Source organism: Lepidochelys olivacea (assembly GCF_965140295.1).
Source record: "Lepidochelys olivacea isolate rLepOli2 genome assembly, chromosome: 1".
Classification (NCBI taxonomy): domain Eukaryota; kingdom Metazoa; phylum Chordata; order Testudines; family Cheloniidae; genus Lepidochelys; species Lepidochelys olivacea.
In genome coordinates, this window is record NC_140411.1 from 17,430,606 (window position 1) to 17,449,409 (window position 18,804).

The window sequence follows — 18,804 nt, forward strand, 5'->3', positions numbered from 1 at the left end:
TAGCAGTAAGAGGACTATGTAGGAGATGATCTAGTAATTAGGTTTTAAACACAACTTTCAAAATAAATTATCACTAATGTGTGAGCTCACTTGGAACAGACAGTGCAAGTGGCACAACAGTGTGAACTAGTGAAAAAGTAATTCACCTGAGAAGAAAGTAGTGAGATTATGGTGCAAGGAGTAGGGAAAAACCTCCCATGGGAGAAAACAAAAGCACCGTTTTTTAAAAAAAAAACCCTCTTATGAGCACTGGGTTAGTTGGCAAAAGCGATTTTTGTTATATTGCAGAGCTTGGGAAGTGATAGTGTCACTTGATACATATTACCTGTTTGGAGCTGAAATCAGGAATGTCTCCTGCAAGTCGCACAGGGCTCTGCCTTCTTTACCTAATTTATAAAATACAATAATAGTTAAAAATAGAAATGTGCAGTTTACACTTTCCATCCTTATGCATGTTTCCACACAATGAATTGCTTGTGAATGAACTACAGAGCAAGAGTTTATATTTTTATTTGAAGTGATTTGATAAATCATTTGAAACAATGGATACATTCAGAAAATCTCCTGAGCCATTCACAGACATTTTGCCAACAGAAGAGGTGACATTGGTCAAATTAGTTACAAACTCTATCTAACATGTTCTGTGTTAAATTCTCTCCTCTGCAGTGATGCAAATGAGAGTAAATTATGGCTGTGTTTCATGCAGATCTATATATGAAAAAGATTAACACATCACTATAGCATTGCCAACACCAAGTGTTCCAAAATCATGAGTCAAACCTCATAATACCATGAAATCGCTTAAAAAATAATAAGTGCTGGATTTTTTTTAATCTCAGTTTTTAAGACATTACATTACTCAGGTCATATTTTCAAAGCTTTTCTCTGCAAACGTAAGGGCTAGAAACTTCACTTTTTCTTTAATAAATCTGAGATTCTAAGTCAATCACTTGCCTCCAAGGCTTGCAGCTTTAAGACAGACACCAAATATCACAATAAAATTGCAGAACTCAATGTCATTATTTATATAACATCAGAAACGTGCTGTATGGATTACAAACAGGTCTGACCGTTACCTCTGTCCAGGAGAGTTACAGCAGATCTAATGCTCCTATTCTATTTGCATAGCTTACGTATTTTGCATCTTTCCATTAATGGGTCAGCTCCTGTTCTTGGATATTTTGGGATCAGGTTATTCCTCAGTTTTTTATTCAGTCCTTACTTGGTGTTTGATCCTACACCACTGAGGGCAACAGAAGCTTTGCCATTGGTGTCAATGTGAGCAGGATCCAGCAGTTAGACAAAAATGGGAATTTGCCAAATAGGAACCTCAGGATTTGGGCCATTTTTACTTCATACATTCCCAGAGCAGTCTTAGAGCTCCCAAATCTACAACTATAGGTATCCCATAGGGCAGAACATACACTCCATGTGCATCCAATGCCAGTGACTTTGGAAGTTTAACATGTACCAGGAATGCAGAATCAGGCCCTTACTATGTATCGAGGTGCTTATCTGGTTCCATCACCACAGTATCTGAGCATCTCACAAACATGAATGAATTTACTCTTCCAATGCCCTTGGGGGTAAGGAAAGAATTGGTCTGGGCCCCAGTTCAGCAAAAGCACTAAGCAGACACTTAACTTAAAAATGCCCTGATGAACTGGAATCTTAGTTTTTCTTTATAAATTGTTTCCACAAACCCACCCACAACCCGCTAATAATTTTTTGGCAAAATTAAAATTTTACTCCCTCGAGTGGCCTGGGGTGAGCAGAAGTGAACGGAACACACAAGAGGCACTTTCACAGTCTGAGTCTTAGCTCCGCATTTTGTAACTTGTGTATAAAAGGCAACATTTCATTCACCATTTCACATCCACCTCACGTCACATTGCCAGCCCCTATTGCCCCTAGGTTTCAACCTTACTGCTCTCTGGGTTTCTTCTTCCCATGTAAAAGTCTGTATTTCAGACCATTTGTCCCCGGATCTCTCAGCTTCATTTTTCCAGGCTGAATGTGTTTTTCTTTGCCTGGTATTGAAACCAGCTTGTTATTAACACTCTCCCTGGTCTCTCTAATCTTTTCAAACTGAACTGCCCCCCAGCCCTTGTCTCTGTCTGCCCTGTCCCTTCTCTTTCTCAACTCAGAGACCTGCTTTCCTGCTTCTCACTTCCCAGTGCCTGTCGCCCAACGGACACAGAACTTTCCAGCCTTAGTTCCAGGAAGGCCCTTACTGGAATGTCATCAAGCATTAGATCAGCTTATCTTAAAGGGCCAGCAAATTCTAAAGGGGCAATAAACCCAGTAGCTAATATCAGCTGCTGTAAATTGGCATAGCTCGACTGAAGTCAATGAACATATGCCAACTTGCACCAGATTGACCACTAAGAGTCAAGTGACCCACATAAATCCCTGCAGATTTTTGGTGTTACCGATTAAATGAAGTTGTGCAGCCTTTGTGAATGGAATTTGTTGCGCCTCTCAGACTGATCAAATTAGACATTGGTTAGACTGGTGACCACCCGCAACTATTGTGATCTACAAGACTATAAGTTATGCAAACCTATTTGTATTTATTGTTACCTGTCCCCCACCCCTGTTCGTTTAGTCACCTGTTACAATCCTAGAATTAGTTTTATCAGACAGATTTCATTTGGTTTGATTACAACGGGGCCATCATCGGCCCTACTAACAGCAGAGAAAGGACTCCATTGTCCTAACTCCTAATCGCCTAACATAAAGGTGATTCAAAACTGAGGCTACTCACGACATAGGATCTGTCTGTGTCTGGACCAGGACCAGCAGTCATGGATTATCCAATGGCGACTCTACAAACTCATCTCCTGTTGTTCAGTTTTCTGTAGAAAGAGTTATAGGGCAGAGTTAAGGTTATTTAGGCGTTCTTGAATCTTTTAAGTGTCACCTTAATGTGGAATTTCCAGCATTTCTAACATTTCTGTTTTTCTGAGAAAATGACAGATGTTCCCTCAGAGGTTTTTAATAGAACACAAATCTTAACTCCATGCAGGTTATGTTTTGCCTAGGAATTTCCTTAGCATTTTGAATAGGTTTGAGATGAACGTCCTTGATATTAGGATAACCGTTGTGGCCCAGATCTTCAAACATGCTCAGTGCCAAACAACAACCACTGGCATGTAAATTAAGTGGCTAGATTTTTAAATGGTACCTAAATTAATATTTCATTTAGATGGCTAAATCGGAACTGAGCTCTTTAGAAAAATCCAGCCCTAGTCATGTATTGGACATCTGTGTGGTGCTAACAAAATATTGAGTCAATCAATAGAGGGCAGTAGGAATAAAGCAGCGGGTACCCTGTTTGCCTCTTTCCAGGGATTGGAGTACCTTTGTAAGGTCTGGAGGGGGTAAGGGAAGGCCTTTTGAAAAGTATTGGGGAGTAGCCCTTTAGAGTCCAGATCCCAGCTCAGCCAATCTGCTCTACATGCTTCTTTATTCTGCAGTTGTGTGGGCCACAACGTGACTAAAAACTGAGCTTTTGGAGCCAGGAGAACGAAGAGTAGAGTGATTTAAAATAAAACTGAACAGCAGCAGCCAAGAGGAGAAGAATGAACTTTTGACAAGCTTTAAACAAAATAGGAAGAAACCATTTTCCTCTAGGTAGGAGCAGTAGAGATACCATGATGGAAGAGGTGTTGTATTAATTGAGACGCACTCTATCGTCTAACAGTGTTAACATAACCCAGTCACTGTCCAACATTAACCAGTGTTACGCAAGGTTTGGGGTTGGATATGCGGAGAAGGCAGCCTTCTTAGTATCACAGCAAACACACCCTTCAGCATCCTTTTAACCTTTTATTAAAGATAAAGAAAAGAAGGAAAAAATAGTTAAAACATTTGGAATGTGAAGTATGGAATAAGGCTCCCATTTTAACACCATCCCTTCTTCCCTCTCCCTTTAGCTGGAGAAAGTTTATAGGAGGAAAAACCTCCTTGTTTGACAGTCTCAGATGGTATCAACATGGCAATAACTGTCCTTTTGAGGCAAAGAGAAGTTGGTTGAGATGAGCTGGAGCTGCTGTCGTTGCTGCTGTTAACTCTGATCCCATATCATCTCAGTTGGTGATTGGGATTCTGCTGGAGCTGGTAGGGATGCCAATATCACCTGGGTCTCTCTGGCTCAGTCTGGTCAGGATAGCCCTCGGGATTAGGAGAAAGAAGGGCTGGGATCCCAGGAGAGGGTGGGGGTGGCAGCCATGATGGTGAAGCTTGCTCTAGTAGGTGCAATCTGTTCTTCTCATACTTTTAGGACCCACAAAGGAAGTGGTGGGTGCCAAACCCCTTCCTTTATTTATTTTCACTCATTTCCAAACCCACAATTTCTTGTTTACCAGGCATGATCTTAACACAGTCCTTGACTTGTATCAGTAGCCTATTTGTTTGGACGAGTTCAGTCTATCTCCCTTTCGTACCTTTTCCCATTGACATTTGTTATTACAGGTTATTGTGACAGCTCATGAACTTTCATGTATTTTCTACCATTGAGTTCCCAGTTAGGATAAACTTGTAGGCCCATTTATCACAACAGAAGTCATTCTTCTTTCTAGCCCTAAAGCCTGCCTCTGACCATGGCTGCATACCAATTACCTCAGAGAAATTGGAGGGAAAAGTCTCAACTTCATCTGTTAGGCATGTAAGACTACAGAATATTATTACGCTGGGGCAAGGGAATCCTCCACAATTCCTCACCAGCCATCTATTTACTCTAGGGCCTGGGCTACACTGCTGGGGGGGGGTTCGGACTAAGATACGCCACTTCAGCTACTCTATTCGCGTAGCTGAAGTCGAAGTATCTTAGTTCGACTTACCTGGCCATCCTCATGGCGGCGAGTCGACCGCGGCAGCTCCCCCATCAACTCCGCTTACTCCTCCTGCCAAGGTGGAGTACAGGCGTTGATTTGGGGATTGATTTATCGCGTCTAGACGAAATGCGATAAATTGATCCCCGATTGATCGATCACTACCCGCCGATCCGGCAGGTAGTGAAGACGTACCCTAGGCCAGTGTTTCTCAACAACTGGTTTGTGGACCGGTGCTGGTCCTGAGATCTCCCTGACACAGTTTAGGAAGGCAGCAAGCCGGGCCCTGGTATCAAAAAGGTTGAGAAATACTGCTCTAGGCCCTTGACTCAACAAAGCCCTTAAGCCAGGGGTAGTCAATAGGTGGACCGGGGGCCAAATCCAGACTGCCAGATGCTTTTGAACGGACCCTGAAATCTTTTTATTTACTTTTTATCATCATTGTTGTTTTTTATTATTATTTTCTCTGGAGTCTGGACCTTGATTAGACCTTGCCCAAGAAATTTGGACCTTGACCAAAAAAAAAAAAAAATTGACTACCCCTGCCTTAAGCACATGCTTAAAGTTAACCACCTGAATAGTCCCAGTTGAAGTCACTGGGACTATGCGTGTGCCTAAAGTGAAGCATATGCTTAAGTGTTTTCCTGAATCAGGATCAAAAAGAGTTATCATTTGAAAAATGAGGCAAATAAATAAAAGCACAAACTGGGGTGATTAACATAGGCACCTAAACTGAAATATTCTCACCGCTGACTTCAGGGGGAGCAAAGTTCAGACACCACTGAGAGCTTATGGAAATCCCCCGGGGGGGGCCTGATTTTCAGAAGTGCTGAGCATGTGCAATGTACACCAAAGTCAACACTAGCTGCAGGCATCCAGTACTCTGGGGCCTTCCATAGCTAGGAATTGAGACCTCTAATGTTAGGAGAATATTGGCTAAAGTAAAATGGTGCCCTGGACGATGTTAAGAAAGGAGAACATTACCTGCCCCACCCCACCTTCACCCCTTCAATGGCACCTGCTATTTGCTCTTCCTGTATTACCTTACAGGTATGAGAGAGTTGTACGCCGCACCTTTAGACAAGCGCTGCTGTAGGGTTCACCCATATTAGGGCACTGCAGTTCCATGGCGCTGCTACCAGTTTGCGGGATCAATCCCTCTCCTGCACTTTGCAGATACGAGGGCATGGATGAGGGGGAAGTTTCTCTCTCACAACAGAATATAGAGGTCAGCACGTCTCCCTTTCAAGACCTTATTCTTTGACTAATAACAGAACAGCCACCACTGGTCAAAATAAAAATGAAAGTGAGCAAAATGCCCTGCAATCCACAGTGCTGGCATCACATCAACCTCTAGCCCACTGCACGGGTGCCACAGGACAGTGAGGACTGAAGCCAGAATGGCTCCTCCATGACATACCTAAAGAACTGAAGTCCATTCCCCCACAACTTCCTCCCCTCCTCCACTCACAGACCCAACTGGAGAGTTTCTTTCAGTACCGAACTCCAAAGCATCCCCCGCAATCCTGAGGGCAGCTTTGTCCATTAAAGTGATCACCCTTTTTGTTCTAACAGCATTTCTTCATTATCTAAGTTGTTATCACAGATGGTTACATTTATTCTAATAGATTTTAATAGAGAGAATATCATACAGTGTCTCACAAAGCAATCTGAAGAATGAATCCAGTGCGGAGATGAATGCAGGCTGCTGTGAAAGTACTTTAACTGCAGTCATGGCCAGATCTTGCAGCGTCTAGTCTACACACAAGCAAAATCCTCCCATTACAGCTTTCTCCAGAACCCTGCATGAAGCATCAGCTGCAAATACCTGGGCCAGCACTAGTAGCATGGAGGCTTCCATTCTTTATTATATTGATATTGCCCTTTGAGGTATGTCTACACTGCAAGCGGAAGGTGTGGTTAGCACGCCTATTCAGACACGAACTGGCTTGATCAAAGCTAGTTGGAGTAACAATAGCAGTGAAGCCAGGGCACCAGCTGGTCTCCTGAGTCTGTACCTAGGTCCCAACAGGGCAGAGCTTTACATTGGGGCTTTATTGTTACTCAAGCTGGCTTTGAGCTAGCTGGGGTATGTCCACATATGCTGCGATCACACCGCCTGGTTGTAGTCCAGACAGACCCTTAGATTATAAACCCTGCAGAACTAGGACTATCGACCACTCTGTGCTTGTACAGTGTGCACAGAGGGACCTTGTTCTCAGCTGGCTCCTCGGCCCTACCGTAATACAAATAAACAATAATAATATTATGCTGAGAGGTTTCAGAGGAGCAGCCGTCTTAGTCTGTATTCGCAAAAAGGAAAGGAGTACTTGTGGCACCTTAGAGACTAACCAATTTATTTGAGCATGAGCTTTCGTGAGCTACAGCTCACTTCATCGGATGCATACTGTGGAAAGTGTAGAAGATCTTATTATATACACACAAAGCATGAAAAAATACCTCCCCCCACCCCACTCTCCTGCTGGTAATAGCTTATCTAAAGTGATCACTCTCCTTACATTGTGTATGATAATCAAGGTGGGCCATTTCCAGCACAAATCCAGGATTTAACAAGAACGTCTGAGGGGAGGGGGTAGGAAAAAACAAGGGGAAATAGGCTACCTTGCATAATGACTAAGCCACTCCGGTAGCCTATTTCCCCTAGTTTTTTTCTCCCCCCCGACATTCTTGTTAAACCCTGGATTTGTGCTGGAAATGGCCCACCTTGATTATCATACACATTGTAAGGAGAGTGATCACTTTAGATAAGCTATTACCAGCAGGAGAGTGGGTGGGAGTAGGTATTTTTTCATGCTTTGTGTGTATATAATAAGATCTTCTACACTTTCCACAGTATGCATCCGATGAAGCGAGCTGTAGCTCACGAAAGCTTATGCTCAAATAAATTGGTTAGTCTCTAAGGTGCCACAAGTACTCCTTTTCATTATGCTGAGAGGTGCTAATGGCTGACATCTGCAGAGTCTTGCACCCAAAGACAACCATAGACCTTGTTAAAGCCAATGTGTGAGCCAAGCACACTCTTTCTGTCTCAAAAGAAGGTGTGATCAAGTCCCTTTATGTAGTAAAAACAGCTGAAGCTGCCCAAGGCACTAGGCTGTTTGCAGGACAGAGGTAAGCCACATAGGACTAAGGGATTTCCCTAGCAGCAAATTCAGGAACTAGGATATTGGCTGTAGCCTGTGTGTGTTGGAGGCAGAAAGCCAGGAGAAGTAGTTGTGGACATGACCCTGAGAGGAAGCACAAAGATGAAGCTTCTTGGGCAGAGGGCTCTCTAGAATGGCCGACCTGGGGATTTCTGAGCAAGGTAATTGCCTCCGCTTGTTTCTACTGTGTTCAGGGAAATAGGGCTGTGTGTACGTTTCTGTAAATAAGCAAGATTACACCAAGAATATACCTGACTCAAAGCATCAATTTCTCATTTCTAAGCAGAAACAACCCTGCAAGGCCCAGAACATTGGCTGACCACCAAAAAGGGTAACATTACACAGCCCCACGGGCGTATGCAGCACTGTACAGTGGGTGAACCACAGGGACCAGTCAATGGGTCCCTAACTCAGTGTTCGAAGTCACATGTTAAAAACAAGCAGAAAGCAGAGCATGCACACTGTGGGGTTTGGGCACCAGAGCTGGAATACCTCATGGCAGAGGTGGGCTTCTAGATGTCTGTTTCTGCGGAAAAGGACCTAGGGGTGACAGTGGACGAGAAGCTGTATATGAGTTGTTGCCAAGAAGGCCAATGGCATTTTGGGATGTATAAGTAGGGGCATAGCGAGCAGATCGAGGGACGTGATCGTTCCCCTCTATTCGACATTGGTGAGGCCTCATCTGGAGTACTGTGTCCAGTTTTGGGCCCCACACTACAAGAAGGATGTGGATAAATTGGAGAGAGTCCAGCAAAGGTTAACAAAAATGATTAGGGGTCTGGAACACATGACTTATGAGGAGAGGCTGAGGGAGCTGGGATTGTTTAGCCTGCAGAAGAGAAGAATGAGGGGGGATTTGATAGCTGCTTTCAACTACCTGAAAGGGGGTTCCAAAGAGGATGGCTCTAGACTGTTCTCAATGGTAGCAGATGACAGAACGAGGAGTAATGGTCTCAAGTTGCAGTGGGGGAGGTTTAGATTGGATATTAGGGAAAATCTTTTTCACTAAGAGGGTGGTGAAACACTGGAATGCGTTACCGAGGGAGGTGGTAGAATCTCCTTCCTTAGAGGTTTTTAAGGTCAGGCTTGACAAAGCCCTGGCTGGGATGATTTAACTGGGAATTGGTCCTGCTTCGAGCAGGGGGTTGGACTAGATGACCTTCTGGGGTCCCTTCCAACCCTGATATTCTATGATTCTATGAAAGGGAGGGAGCTTAGCATGTACAATACTGGACACTCAAGCTTGAAAATGCAAGCAGAGAAACAAAGGGGTAAGAGGTAAAGGGGGCTAGAAAAATAAGCATGGGCCCAGTTCTGCAAAGTGTCTCCTAAGGAGAGTCCAGCTCCCTCCACAGTTGCAGTATCTGCTCCTATGAAAGAGAGGAGCAAATTCCAGGGCAGCCTGAAAGGCTCCTTTAGGCTTAAGAATGTATCAGAACTTATGACAGGTTTCAGAGTAACAGCCGTGTGAGTCTGTATTCGCAAAAAGAAAAGGAGTACTTGTGGCACCTTAGAGACTAACCAATTTATTTGAGCATGAGCTTTCGTGAGCTACAGCTCACTTCATCGGATGCATGCCGTGGAAACTGCAGCAGACTTTATATACACACAGAGACCATGAAACAATACCTCCCCCCAACCCACTCTCCTGCTGGTAATAGCTTATCTAAAGTGATCATCAAGTTGGGCCATTTCCAGCACAAATCCAGGTTTTCTCACCCTCCGCCCCCCCACACACAAACTCACTCTCCTGCTGGTAATAGCCCATCCAAAGTGACAACTCTCTTCACAATGTGTATGATAAACAAGGTGGGCCATTTCCTGCACAAATCCAGGTTCTCTCACCCCCTCACCCCACTCCAAAAACCACACACACAAACTCACTCTCCTGCTGGTAATAGCTCATCCAAAGTGACCACTCTCCCTACAATGTGCACGGTATGCATCCGATGAAGTAAGCTGTAGCTCACGAAAGCTCATGCTCAAATAAATTGGTTAGTCTCTAAGGTGCCACAAGTACTCCTTTTCTTTTTTCAGAACTTATGAATCCTCAACAGGATCTTCTCCAAACCTTTCATTTTCACCGTGGCCTCCCTGGCAAAGCCTTTGGCTCCATTTCCCTCCCCTTCACCTCCTAAGTTCAGACCCATCCTTCCACCACACTCCCATGAACCCCATGATTATATCTCCTACTGACATTCCCTTCTTATGCAGGCTCCCTACAATGCTGTATCACCTATTTCATCAGGCTTCTGCAAGCTCCCTCTTATGCCTTTGCCCTGAGCAAAGTTCGCCATAACCCTCCTTCCCCATAGCTTCACCCTTGCAAACTCCCAACATCTCCCACCACCTCCCCACACACATCTTTGCTTTGGCTCGGAAGCTGCAAAAGCTTCCTTCCTGGGCCATGACTACACAAGAAGCCTCCCAGGTTTCCAGAGCATTTGAATTCAGAAGCATCTGAGCCTAGCGGAGAAGCGATCAGGGCTCCTGGACCTGTACATTTATACGGGTGGCCCATGGCATAGCACGGCAAATAAAGGGCCTAAACTAAAGAAAGTGTGAACTAGGATTCAGAGCAGTTCAGCCATCACTAGGGAATAGAGGGAGGCCCAAATCATAAAACTTGGGTCCAGATTCATATCTGAGTCGGAACGTTCCTAAAGTTTATTTGGGGTGGGGGGGAAAAGGGGAATTGCTGTTCAGACCTATCTCTACTAGCAAAGAGTACATCAAAACTGGGAGAGAATGGTCCACATGGGAGACAGCACAATCTGAAACTCATTCACAACATGAGGCAAAGTGACCAAGAGGGGAGCAAAGTTTAGGAATGTTCAGTAAATCGAGGAGTGAAAGAGGCAACACACACCTCTCGAGTCCAATCTTCTTCCTAGCACAGAAGGACTTTGTTTGCTCACAGGTGAGCATAAGAACGGCTATACTGGGTCAGACCTATCCTATCTTCCAACAGTGGCCAATGCCAGGTGCCCCAGAGGGAATGAACAGAAGAGGTAAACATCAAGTGTGCCATCCCTTGTCACCCATTCCCAGGTGAGCTTCTCTTTAATTACAGGCCTTTTAACAGGAGTTTGAGTGAGATGATAAAAAGCAAGACAAATAGTCCTGATGAGGGAAACGAAAGACATCCATTAAGCCACACAGGCCAAAGGTAGACTTTGCTATGAACGGGACCCATTTGAATGTTTACAAGAAAAACCTGCCTCCTTTTTTAATACAGTATGTGCTTTAGGGCCCATCAAGCTTTGTGCGGTCAAAGGGGTATAAATGAGGGCAGAATTCAGTTATTGGGTTATTGCTGACAGCTTTATTACCAGGACTTCCAACCCCACACAGCCCCCACACACATATGCTACAACATTTGGCAGGTAAGTAGACATTACTAACGTGGCCATAGTGTTGGATGTTCGACAATAACAGATAGGAGTCAGAGCTGCGAGTGCTCTCAGCACTTCCGAAAAATCAGGCCACTTATTTGGCTGGATCTGCGATGCCTAACTTTAGATGCCCAGGTTTAAAAATCTTGGCCTAAGCACCTGGCCCAAGGTGATGCAGGAAGCCTGACACAGAGATAGGAAGAGAACCCAGAACTGCCTGCTCTGACTGAACGACCAACCTGCCTCGTTTCCAAGAGGGCTTTGAGGAAAGTGGTACTGATACATGGCTATGGGCCTCACTATAAGAAAATGGATGGAGATGGACAGATTAACTAATTATTATTATTATACAGAGACATTATTAAGGGCACAAGAGCAAACTACCCCACTGCCTGGAAAGATAGGAAGTCTGGCAAGAGACCACCCTGGCTTAACCAGGAGATCTTCAGTGATCTAAAAAACAAAAAACAGTCCTACAAAAAGTAGAAACTAAGTCAAATTACAAAGGATGGATATAAAAAAATAACGCGAGTATGTAGGGATAAAATTAGAAAGGCCAAGGCACAAAACAAGATCAAACTAGCTAGAGACATAAAGGGTAATAAGAAAACATTCTACAAATACATTAGAAGCAAGAGGAAGGCCAAGGACAGGGTAGGCCCATTACTCAATGATGGGGTAGGAAATAACAGAAAATGTGGAAATGACAGGGGTTCTTTTAATGACTTTTGTTTCGGTTTTCACCAAGAAGTTGGTGGTGATTGGATGTCTAACATAGTGAATGCCAGTGAAAATGAGGTAGGATCAGAGGCTAAAATAGGGAAAGAACAAGTTAAAAATTATTTAGAAAAGTTAGATGTCTTCAAGTTACCAGGGCCTGATGAAATGCATCCTAGAACACACAAGGAGCTGACTGAGGAGATATCTGAGCCATTAGCTATTATCTTTGAAAAGTCATGGAAGACGGGAGAGATTCCAGAAGTCTGGGAAAGGGCAAACATAGTGCCCATCTATAAAAAGGGAAATAAGGACAACCCCGGGGAATTACAGACCAATCAGCTTAACTTCTGTACCTGGAAAGATAATGGAGCAAATAATTAAGCAATCAATTTGCAAACATCTAGAAGATAATAAGGTGATAAGTAACAGCTAAGCATGGATTTGTCAAGAACAAATCATGTCAAACCAACCTGATAGCTTTCTTTGACAGGGTAACAAACCTTGTGGATGGGGGGAAGCGGTAGACAGGTATATCTTGACTTTAGTAAAGCTTTTGATATGGTCTCACATGACCTTCTCATAAACAAACTAGGGAAATGCAACGTAGATGGAGCTATTATAGGGTGAGTGCAACACTGGTTGGAAAACCGTTCCCAGAGAGTAGTTATCAGTAGTTCACAGTCAAGCTGGAAGGGCACAATGAGTGGGGCCTTGCAGGGATCAGTTCTGGGTCTGGTTCTGTTCAATATCTTCATCAATGATTTAGATAATGGCATAGAAAGTACACTTACAAAGTTTGTGGACTATACCAAGCTGGGAGGGGTTGCAAGTGCTATGGAGGATAGGATTAAAATTCAAAATCATCTGGACAAACTGGAGAAATGGTCTGAAGTAAATAGGATGAAATTCAATAAGAACAAATGCAAAGTCCTCCAATTAGGAAGGAACAATGAGTTGTACACATACAAAATGGGAAATGACTGCCCAGGAAGGAGTACTGCAGAAAGGGATCTGGGGGTCATAGTGAACCACAAGCTAAATATGAGTCAACAGTGTAACACTGTTGCCAAAAAAGCAACATCCTTCTGGGATGTATTAGCAGGAGTGCTGTAAGCAAGACACAAGAAGTAATTCTTCAGCTCTATTCCGCGCTGATTAGGCCTCAGCTGGAATGTTGTGTCCAGTTCTGGGTGCCACATTTCAGGAACGATGTGGACAAATTGGAGAAAGTCCAGAGAAGAGCAACAGAAATGATTAAAGTTCTAGAAAAGATGACCTATAAGGGAAGATTGAAAAAATTGGGTTTGTTTAGTCTGGAGAAGAGAAGATTGAGAGGGGACATGATACCAGTTTTCAAGTACATAAAAGGTTGTTACAAGGACATCTAACATAGAGGAGGGAGAAGAATTGTTTTTCTTAACCTCTGAGAATAGGACAAACAGCAATGGACTTAAATTGCAGCAAGGGAGGTTTAGGTTGGACATTAGGAAAAACTTTCTAACTGCCAGGGTTAAACACAGGAATGAATTGCTTAGGGAGGTTTTGGAATCTCCATCACTGGAGTTTTTAAGAGCATGTTAGACAAACACCTGCCAGGAATTGTCTAGATAACATTTAGTCCTGCCATGAGTGCAGGGGACTGGATTAGGTGACCTCTTGAGTTCCCTTCCAGTCCTATGATTCTATGTGTGGAAGGAAATAAGGTAAAGCACACAATGGCACTGCACATAAAGGAGAATCAATTTTAAAAGACTTTAAAATCTTTCTAATTGTAATCCTTCTGCCCGGTGAAGTCAGCAGCAACTAGGGCCAGGTTTAATGTCTAGGGGTTCCTCTTAACAATACAAAACAGAAACAGCTTGAGCCCCAACCCAGTGATCTGGGAAAACATAACACCACTCTCGGCACCTCAGAGGTAACACTTCCCCCTTGCAAGCACTGAGTCTGTGTATAACAAAAGAGCACTTTTATTACAACAGAAAGGGAACCCAGCATTAATCTGGGAAAACACCACAACCAAATTCAAAGCATGCGACCATAAGGAAACCCGTGTGTTTGGGCAGTATCCTTTGCCTCAGTTTCCCACATGGTGGTGGGAAAGCCTGATGAATGAACATCCCTTTAACACATCACTCCCCACTCCCTTCTCTGCACCCCTCACAGCTGGCTGTCCTTGGTTAGCAAAAACCCAACATTCAGAGCTGTGTTCATGGGATTCACCTCCCGCTCCCCTCTCCCGGGGGTGTGTGTGTGTTAAGCAATGCCTCTACTGCTACCATTTCTGCAACTGGCTCAAAGCTTCCACTGGCCACTGCAACATCACTTGCTGAGGCTCCACCACTTAACCTAACTTCCAGAGATTTCAGCAAGTTGCAGGGAACCTCATGGCTACTGCAGTTTCTGTGCTGCATTTCACTGTTTCCATACACAGGCTAAAGCTTAGCCTCTAGACTTGCCCAACAATGAAGACAGCTCTAGGGATCACCAACTGGAAACAAGGACTCTGAATTAAGTCTAATCTTCTCTATCATTGCACACTAGAAAAAGACAGGTCTAATGGTATCTAGAATTCCTTAGGCATACTCTACAGCCTTGGGAAAGTACACCAACCCCCACCTACTCTCACCTTCAGTAGGATTTGGCATCCCTACCCCCCCTGCTTAGTAAGTGAGGTTCAGTTTAGGGTTAGTTTTGCGGATGATACTAAACTGGGAGGAGTGGTAGATATGCTGGAGGGCAGGGATAGGATACAGAGGGACCTAGACAAATTGGAGGATTGGGCCAAAAGAAATCTGATGAGGTTCAATAAGGATAAGTGCAGGGTCCTGCACTTAGGACGGAAGAACCCAATGCACAGCTACAGACGACTAGGGACCGAATGGCTAGGCAGCAGTTCTGCGGAAAAGGACCTAGGGGTGACAGTGGACGAGAAGCTGGATATGAGTCAGCAGTGTGCCCTTGTTGCCAAGAAGGCCAATGGCATTTTGGGATGTATAAGTAGGGGTATAGCGAGCAGATCGAGGGACATGATTGTCCCCCTCTATTCGACATTGGTGAGGCCTCATCTGGAGTACTGTGTCCAGTTTTGGGCCCCACACTACAAGAAGGATGTGGAGAAACTGGAGAGAGTCCAGTGAAGGGCAACAAAAATGATTAGGGGTCTGGAACACATGACTTATGAGGAGAGGCTGAGGGAACTGGGATTGTTTAGTCTGCGGAAGAGAAGAATGAGGGGGGATTTGATAGCTGCTTTCAACTACCTGAAAGGGGGTTCCAGAGAGGATGGTTCTAGACTATTCTCAGTGGTGGAAGAGGACAGGACAAGGAGTAATAGTCTCAAGTTGCAATGGGGGAGGTTTAGGTTGGATATTAGGAAAAACTTTTTCACTAGGAGGGTGGTGAAACACTGGAATGCATTGCCTAGGGAGGTGATGGAATCTCCTTCCTTAGAAGTTTTTAAGGTCAGGCTTGACAAAGCCCTGGCTGGGATGATTTAATTGGGGATGGGTCCTGCTTTTGAGCAGGGGGTTGGACTAGATGACCTACTGAGGTCCCTTCCAACCCTGATATTCTATAATTCTATGATTCTATGACCCCCTCAATCAGGGCATGCTAAGCACAGTTCTGCTCCGTTTACTCAGATAATCGGGATAACGACATTTCAATGCTCCGCAATTCAAATACTAGAGTGATTTGTAGCCCAAACCCAACCAGATCTGATCATTTTGGCAAATCAGCTCCAGCATGCTGTATACCTAGGCAGAGTAGGTGTGTCTATGCAAACACAGTCTGCTCCTGAAGTCTTTTTCCCCCAGTGCAACACCAGATGTCATGGGAGAGCTCTTTGAGATCCTCTTTACATAATTAAGCAGAGCCAGACCCCGTGCTTCAGGGAAAGAAGGACATGAAACAGAGTGGGGGAGCTGGACATGAACTGGTTGCAAGCTTTAACAAAACTTGACTACCAAAAAAACAAACAGATGACTTGCCTCTCTGCCACCTTTCTACTTGGGTTTGTATTTACATGTTCTGGGCCTTCCACACAAATGCACACACAGCAAATAGCCATGGGACAGAGACTTTGCAGCCTCCGTTTTTGCATCTGAAAGGGAGGGAAAGAAGTGTCTGACAGTCTGTCTTCACTGCAGACTTAATCCAGGCTCTTACCCAGGTGTTGTCCCTAACCTGCCTATCATCCAGACACAAAAGTCTCTGACCTGAGTTTGGTGCTGTAAGTCTAGGCTAGCTGGTGGTGTGAGCTGGAGGCCAGGTTCTGCTTTTAATTCAGGCTGCAACAGGGGTGCTAGAACAATTTTTATAGTGGGGGTGCTGACGATGGAAAACATGGAAACCGTGTATTGGTGTCTGTTATTATTACTTCAAGCCAGGGGTACAGCAGCACCCTGAGTCCCAGCATCACTGGCCTGTGGCCACTTTGCAGTGTGGATGCAGGCTACTTAACACCGGTGCCAATAGTCCTCCATTGCCTCTCACAATTCCCCTGGGGCTATCTGTTCCTGTCCTTACCTATTCCCTTCTTCTGCACTGGAAGTCACTTACCATTGTATACCTACCCGTTCTGCCTTTGAATCCCACATCCAGCTACACACACAGCCCTTGAGCAGAAATGCCACCTGGTAAGTCACCCTCCCAGAGTGCTGTCTGCTGGCCCGCATCAAGGTTCTGGTAGATCTCTGGCGTGAGCCATTGCCACAGCAAGATATACCACTGCCTTCTCAGGGTGACGAGCCGCGGCCAAAACACCTGCCACCACATCACGTGCCCTCTATTTACTGAAATAAGAGCAGCATAATGCCAACACCCAGAACCGGCCATTGTCCTGCGTGGGATCCATACCGTGCCACTGATTGGAACAGAGGTCTCACTTCTCGGCTGCCCAGCTAGGCACACCTTACGAGGTCCTGATCTTCAAAGGGTGAAGACTTTAAGATTGGGTGCCTAAAATCACTAGTCACCTTGGAAAATCTTGGCCAGAGATTTAGTGTTCAGATCTGGGACTGGGTTCTGCCTGTTGTTGAGACAAAGACATGCCCAAGGTTTAAAGATGTGAAGAGTGGACAATTTTGATTCACGCCCCACATCTAGTTTTGACACAAAACCAGATGAAATTCTGTGATATGGACTTCCCCTCTTAGAGAAAGGGGCTATGATCCAAATGGAAACTCCTAGCAAAGCCCAGGTATTTCGCAGCAGAAACAGCCAAGTTATACACTGTGTGTCTTGACAGATCCCCAGCTGGAGCCATACCACTTCTAAAGAGTTAAGAAAATAAGAACATAAGAACGGCCATAGTGTGTCAGTATCACAATATCCTCTTGCAATGAGTTCCACTGGTTGACTATGGGTTGTGTGAAAAAATACTTCCTTTTTTGTTTGTTTTAAACCTGCTGCCTATTTATTTAATTTGATGACCGCTTGTTCTCCTGTTATGAGAAGGAGTAAATAACACTTCCATACCTACTTTCTCTAAACCAGTCATGATTTTGTAGACCTCTATCATATCCCCCCTTAGTCGTCTCTTCTCCAAGCTGAAAAGTCCCAGTTTCATTAATAGCTCCTCACATGGAAGCCATTCCATATCCCTAATCATTTTTCTTTCCCTTTTCTGAACCTTTTCCAATTCCAATATATCTTTTTTGAGATGAGGCGACCACGTCTGCACACAGTATTCAAGATGTGGGCGTACCATGGATTTATATAGAAGCGATATGATATTTTCTGTCTTATTATCTATCCCTTTCTTAATAATTCCCAACATTCTGTTTGTATTTTTGACTGCCAGTGCACATTGAGTGGATGTTTTCAGAAAACTACCCACAATAACTCCAAGATCTCTTTCTTGAATGGTAACAGCTAATTTAGACCCCATCATTCTATATGTATACTTGGGATTATGTTTTCCAATGTGCATTGCTTTGCATTTCTCAACATTGAATTTCATCTGCCATCTTGTTGCCCAGTCACCCAGTTGTGAGAGATCCTTTTGTAGCTCTTCGCAGTCTACTTGGGACTTAACTATCTTGAGTAGTTTTGTATCAGCTGCAAATTTGCCACTGCACTGTTTACCCCTTTTCCAGATCATTTATGAATATGTGGAATAGGACTGGTCCCGTGCAGACCCCTGAGGGGCACACTATTTACCGTTCTCCATTCTGAAAACTGAGTTAGGACAGAATTATGCCTCACTGGGGGAAGAAATGCTTGATGGGGAACCTTTTCCACAATACAGAGCTGGGCAGATTCTGCCACCCTCTGATGTGCAGTGGAAGACTGAGTAGATGGGTAATATTGCTTCTGGCAGAACTTATGTCTCCAGAAACATCCTTTCTGGGTAGGTTGCATGCAGGGCCATTTCCAATCACATTTGCCCCCAGGCCACAGGGGACATTAGGTACAGCTGGCTGCTTTTATTTATTTATTTGGGGAAGAGGAGGCAGCAGAATGTTTCTGACAAAAAATAAAATCTTTCCTTAAACAACATTGGTTTGCAAAAAAAAATCCCATTTTCACCAAAAATCTTCAGGTTTTGACCAAAAACCTCCAAATTGAATGAACACACATTTTCAGCAACCAAAATCCCATCTTTGTTTGCATGTTTTAACCCACAAATTTTTGGTTTTCTGCTTTTTGATGAAACCAAAAAAGTCAACAAAAATGAAAAATATTACT

At 44.2% G+C, this 18,804-nt stretch overlaps 1 protein-coding gene across 6 annotated transcripts in view; it reads right to left on the reverse strand.

Moving 5' to 3' along the window:
• GDPD4 (glycerophosphodiester phosphodiesterase domain containing 4) overlaps positions 1-18,804 on the reverse strand; it is an 81,804-nt gene that overhangs the window by 51,656 nt on the left and 11,344 nt on the right. For all 6 annotated transcript variants that reach the window (XM_084618001.1, XM_084618004.1, XM_084618002.1 and 3 more), the window contains exons 2-3: positions 2,768-2,858; positions 326-386 (exon numbers count right to left, since the gene is read on the reverse strand). The gene's annotated coding sequence lies outside the window, so the exon portion shown is untranslated. The remainder of the gene's footprint in view (positions 1-325; positions 387-2,767; positions 2,859-18,804) is intronic.